The 5,335-nt window shown below is 53.2% G+C and overlaps 1 protein-coding gene across 4 annotated transcripts in view; it reads left to right on the top strand.

The window, feature by feature from the left end:
- The window catches only part of LOC135204242 (TATA element modulatory factor-like), a 77,979-nt gene continuing 72,644 nt past the window's right edge, over positions 1-5,335 (top strand). For all 4 annotated transcript variants that reach the window (XM_064234355.1, XM_064234354.1, XM_064234356.1 and 1 more), the window contains exon 1: positions 1-156. The gene's annotated coding sequence lies outside the window, so the exon portion shown is untranslated. The remainder of the gene's footprint in view (positions 157-5,335) is intronic.

Here is a 5,335-nt window from a genome sequence, read left to right as displayed (position 1 = left end):
TTACAACCCCGTCCCGTCTGCTGCCTGCGTGTCAATAGAACAACAACAACAAAACACCAACTTTAACAACAACAATATTAACAACAAACTAACAACAACAACACTCCCATCACACATGAAGGAATTACGGAAGAAGAAGAAGTAGAGTTTCGACAGGTGTGAATTTCTTTTACTTGAGCGATGTTCATTTTATTAGCCTCGAAGAGGCCAGTCTACCTCTACGAGGAAGTGTTGTCGTAAACATTTGATTATAGGTATTTATCGTAGCCAGTTTGGCCCAGCCTGACCTGACTTGGCGGAGCAGTATAGTAGGTCCACGGGGAATTTCAACGTCACGCCCGACCTCGGAGAGGCCAGCGTATTCTCTACGAGGCAGTATTTCAGTGTATTTTATTACTACCTAATAGTACTACCGTAGCCTGATTGACCCGACCTGGCGGGGCAGGATCGTAAGATTGAGGTAGGTTTAGGTTTGAGGGGTCCCACTGATGGGTGGGCATTCTTAATCTGACCTGTATGGGTCATAGGTATACCCATACAGTTGCAATGGGTCCCTAGCCCATCCCATGATAGACTGTCACAGCCTGACCAATGTAGCCTGCATAGCCTGTCATAGGTAGATACCTAGGTCAAACAACCGACTGTACTAGCCGAGCCACTGACTACCGCGTTTGTGGCCACCCTCCGAAAAAATACTTTAACATGTCCTGACACCGGAGATGGTCATCAGTCACGAGTTGTTTGTGGTGAGAGGTGCAACTTGAGACCTCTACTCTCCTTTCGAAGTAAGTTTTTAGCTACTCCAAAGTTAGAAATTAAGGCCATATTTTAAGATTAAACAGAGGGTAATGAAAAGTGTGGCCATACGCAGTGCACACTACCTCCCTGACGCTTTCGAAATGTTTACTTACAACTATAAATATTTCAAAGATTGACGCCATCTCAATGTTTGCGGAGTCGCTTGTGTCAACAAACTTCCCATTTCCTGTGCTAAATCCGCACACCACTTGTACCCATAGACGCTGGGGCACTTTCATCGCAACAATTGTAAACACCGACTTCCAACCATTACTTTTTTAAGGAAACTACGATTTTTGGTAGAAGAAGAAGAAGCATGCACTAGATAATTATTTGAATAGTTAAACAGCAGTATAAGGTCATGAATTGCATAAATATTTGTTCCGATACGTAATACAAACCCTCGGTCCTTTAACAATAGGAAGTAGCTAGCGGCAGCTGGAACGGTCGTAAGCTTCGAACAAGGGGGAGAACGGTAGTTAACTGCTTGTCCGATCGTCGCGCGCGCGCGACTGGGAGGTAAACAAATCACTTTTGCTTTCGGCCGCGGGTGTGAAGGACGTGTTCGTCATCGCTCTCTGCCCGTTTCTCATCGTCGTATGCTTTGTTTATATTGTGTTTTCTACTAATGGTTGTTTGACTTGAAAATGAAACTGTAAGTACACTGGTTTTCATTTTCATTACTTAATTATGAACCCTTGAATTATGTCTCGGTGCCGAAGGGCGGGCGCGCTCGCGCCGAGTCATGTATTTGGGCGAAGGGGGTGTAATTGAAAAATGTAAGTACTTTTTTCATTATATTTTGCCCTGTGCGTTCGTTACCGAGAGTGTGATTGCGCTCGGCACGAACTTTTAATTTTGTATAATAGAATGCAATGAAAGTGGATTCGCAATTGCAATATTCTTTTCATTTTCTTTTATTGATTGCATGAATTTAATCTGGATCAATTTTCGTTCTTACCCGGGAATTGATCCTTACGATTTTTTATGTGAAATGAAATCGCAAGTGCAGTATTCTGTTTCATTTTCATATATATTTTATGATAGCATCATATTATTGATCAAGTTTTCCGTTTCTTTACCCGGGAATTGATCTTTTGTTCCGATAACGTAATACAAAACCATCGGTCCTTTAACAATAGGAAGTAGCTAGCGGCAGCTGGAACGGTCGTAAGCTTCGAACAGGGGAGAACGGTAGTTAAACTGCTTGTCCGATCGTCGCGCGCCGCGCGACTGGGAGGTAAACAAATCACTTTTGCTTTCGGCCGTGTGTGGGAAGGACGTGTTCGCCATCGCTCTGCCCGCTTGTCGTTTGCTTCAATTCTTGAGTATTTGGTTTCTATTTCTGTTTATCAGGAGTGATAGTAAGTACTTTTTTCTCTATTTCAATTGATTACAATGAGTGAATCAGAGGATTGAAATTTCAAATTTCACCGCGCCTCCAGTCGCCGTTAGAGTGTGTCCCGGGCTGGAGGGACGTAAATGTGGGGGGTTCAGGTCCTTTGTGGAGGTGGACCCCCACGAGGTTTGTACTCGTTGTCGAGGGCGAGAGTGCTCTCGTAACGAGCCATGTATGGTTTGTATGAATTGGTCCGAGGCGCAGTGGGTGCTGTACGAGGGCAGGAAAGAGACCTTAGGCCGGCCAAGAAGTCATCGGAAAGTCCAGTGACTCCTTGGTGACGGACACTTCGTCCTCTTTCCTGCCTCCCGGCCAGCCCCCACGGTTTGCGCCTTCCCCTGCGGGGGGGGTAGCGGAGTCCTTTTCCTCTCTCGATCCGTCGAGTGTGGAGGAGGGCGCCCGCTACCCGACGGTACAGTTGTATTCGGGGTCTTCTGTCCGCTCTGGGGGGGGAATTTCGCCCCCCAGGCGCGGGGAAGCCCCTCCTATTAACCCGACTCTCGCTTCCGCAGGTGTGCCAGCAGCGAAGGACGACTTGGGACAGGTGTGGGAGTCGCTTGGGACTGCAGGGAGTGCCCAGCATCCAAGGGTTTGATACAGCGGTTGGCGGGGTCGGCGTGGTCACTCATGGTGCGGTGACCACCACGACGACCACATTAACTACCCCTGCGTATGAGATGCCACCACATCTTGTATATACGCCTCACATAATGTCGGTGACACCCACGGTGGCAGTACAAAAACCTATTGCCGCCGTTCCAAAGAGGACGATGCCACCACCACCTGGATTTTTTCCTTTGCCGACCCCGGACTTCCGCTGCCCCAAGAGTACCCCCCTGGACCTGCCGCCAGTGCCACGGATTGTCGGTGACTGTCGACAGGACGCCTGGCTCTCCTTAGTACCTGCCGTGCCTGCCGTACCTGTGGCCGCTCCAGCGACTCTTTCATTTCAGGTACACATTCATTTTCAGATGTTCCTGCTGTTCCTGCTGTTTCCCGGACCTGTCCTGCCGTTCCCGCTGCTGGTGTTGCTGTAACAGTCTCAGGTCCTTCCGGACAGGTGCAGTCGGGCCCTGTTGCTTCGGCAACTGCCCGGCTCCCTCCTGGATGGAAGACCTGACGTCTGTCCTGCGGAGCCTGGCGAAGAAGAAGAGGAAGAGGAAGAAGGTGTCGTCAATCGTCTTCATCGTCTTCTTCGTCGTCTGCTGCCTCTCCTTCCCCTTCGACTTCTAAAGGCCAAAACAGCCGAAGAAGAAGAAGGTTGCCTCCTCCCCCCCTAAGAAGACTCCTTCGGGTATCTTCTAAGGGGGCCCCGGCTCGCTCAGGCGAGCTGGGGAGCTCTTCTGCTGGTCCTCCTGTTCCTTCGGGTGTGCGGGGCCCCGTCGCTTCTTCTACAAAGAAGAAGTCGACGGGGACCAGAGGTGCATCAGCTTCGGCTGGTGCGTCCTCACCTGGTACTAGTGGTTCTGCCGCTAAGCCAGGTTCCGTCCTCGGCTGCTTCTCGTTCGCGAGAAGCACCGAGTGGACGCTCTTCTAAAGAGGACCGTCCAGCCAAAGTTTCGACGACCGAGCTCGCTCTGCCGTCAAGACAGCGGCACGGAAGCAGAAGACTGGCGAGAGTCGTGCACACGACTCTCGCCAGGCCACTGGACGCTCTCGCAGCGACCAGCCGGCTGCTCGGGCTGACGTGACGGTCCACTGACCGGCCACGGGTTGAGGCGAGGAAGGAGTCCCCACGGCCCGCCGGTACCAGCCACGGCTAGTACCAGCGGTTTGACGCGCCGAGAGGACGCTGGCCGGTCTCGACGCGAAAGGGAGCCTAGCAGGTCACACCCGTCGCCGCATCGATGGGGGACAGGGCGGAGACGGTGACCAGCGGCAGCTCGCCTGACGCTAGAGAGCGGTCGTCAGACGTTCTCAGCCGAGCCAATCGCCCCAGGCGAGCGGCGACGCTAGGCCTGCTGCTAGACCGTCACCGCGGGTTGACGATCGGCAGCAGCCCTCTACGCACGCTGGTCCTGCCAGCGAGCGCGGGGGAGCGTCAGGTCTGCCTCTCCTGTACCTTCAACCTCCTCGGGCTATACCGGGAGGAGCGAGGTACCAAGGAGCGATCACGAGAGGTGCGCGCTCGTGACCCAGCTATGACGCCGTACGGCTCAGGCACGGTCTTAGGACCGACCAGGACGTACGCGCAAGTAGTTGGAGGCGACCGTCAGGGGTCTGTCGCTGTTTCCTCCTTCTGAAGGAGGAGTATCGAGGGATAATGCTCTTGTTGGAGGGACTGGACGGTCCTACTCCACAGGACGCTGTGACGCCCGAGATACAGAGGAAACTTCGCGGAAGTCATTAAGCTGATGCGTCTGCATAATGGCCTCGCGGAAGGATCGCCGCTACCACCATCAGAGCCCCACGTCCCGGCTCGAGTCATTTTGGGGTCCCAAGAGGGAGCCCAAAATGATGATGGGGTTGCCACGATCAGAGCTTGCGGACTCAGTCCTGGATCAGGTGGAGAATCTCGTCTCAGGACGGGAGGACTCGCTAAAATCCAGGACGGTCCTCTAAGCTGCTTCCTCCTCCTCTACAGCGGCAGAGGGCGTTTTTACGTGCCATCAGAAGACCCGATACTGCCGAAACAGGTTAACCCGGAGTTAGCGAGGCTGACTCCAGTGTGTCCCTGCAGCAGCTCCTGTCGGAGAACCTATGGTTCTCGCAGCAGGAGGCACTTGCCCTGGAAGCTACCGCTATGGCAGCATTCCAGGCAGTTTTCCTGGTTTGGATTTGTGGTCCCTCACAATATCCAAGGTGGCGGCCGGCTCCGGGAGTTCTGCTCTCGAAGACGACGCTTCCTTCAGGAGACTGTGCCAGTCTGGAGGAAGAGCAATCTCTTACCTCGCCCATCAGACTGCTAACCTGTGGGCCAACTTGGTTCTTCGGCGTAGGGACGCAGTCCTTACCCGAGTGACCAAGGGGGCTGGGGCGTAAGGCGGCACTCGGGCTAAGAAATGGACCTCTTAGGAGTTCCCCAGCTTCTCTTTCCTGGAGAGATGGTGGACGCTGCGGTGGAACGGCGGGCGCACTGACGAGAGTGACCGCTTAGTCCACCAGGCAGTCTCGAAGGTTTTCTGGGCAACCTCGAGT

Source organism: Macrobrachium nipponense, chromosome 44 (assembly GCF_015104395.2).
Source record: "Macrobrachium nipponense isolate FS-2020 chromosome 44, ASM1510439v2, whole genome shotgun sequence".
Classification (NCBI taxonomy): domain Eukaryota; kingdom Metazoa; phylum Arthropoda; class Malacostraca; order Decapoda; family Palaemonidae; genus Macrobrachium; species Macrobrachium nipponense.
The sequence above is the reverse complement of the archived record's forward strand: the minus strand, read 5'-3'. Positions and strand labels throughout refer to the sequence as shown.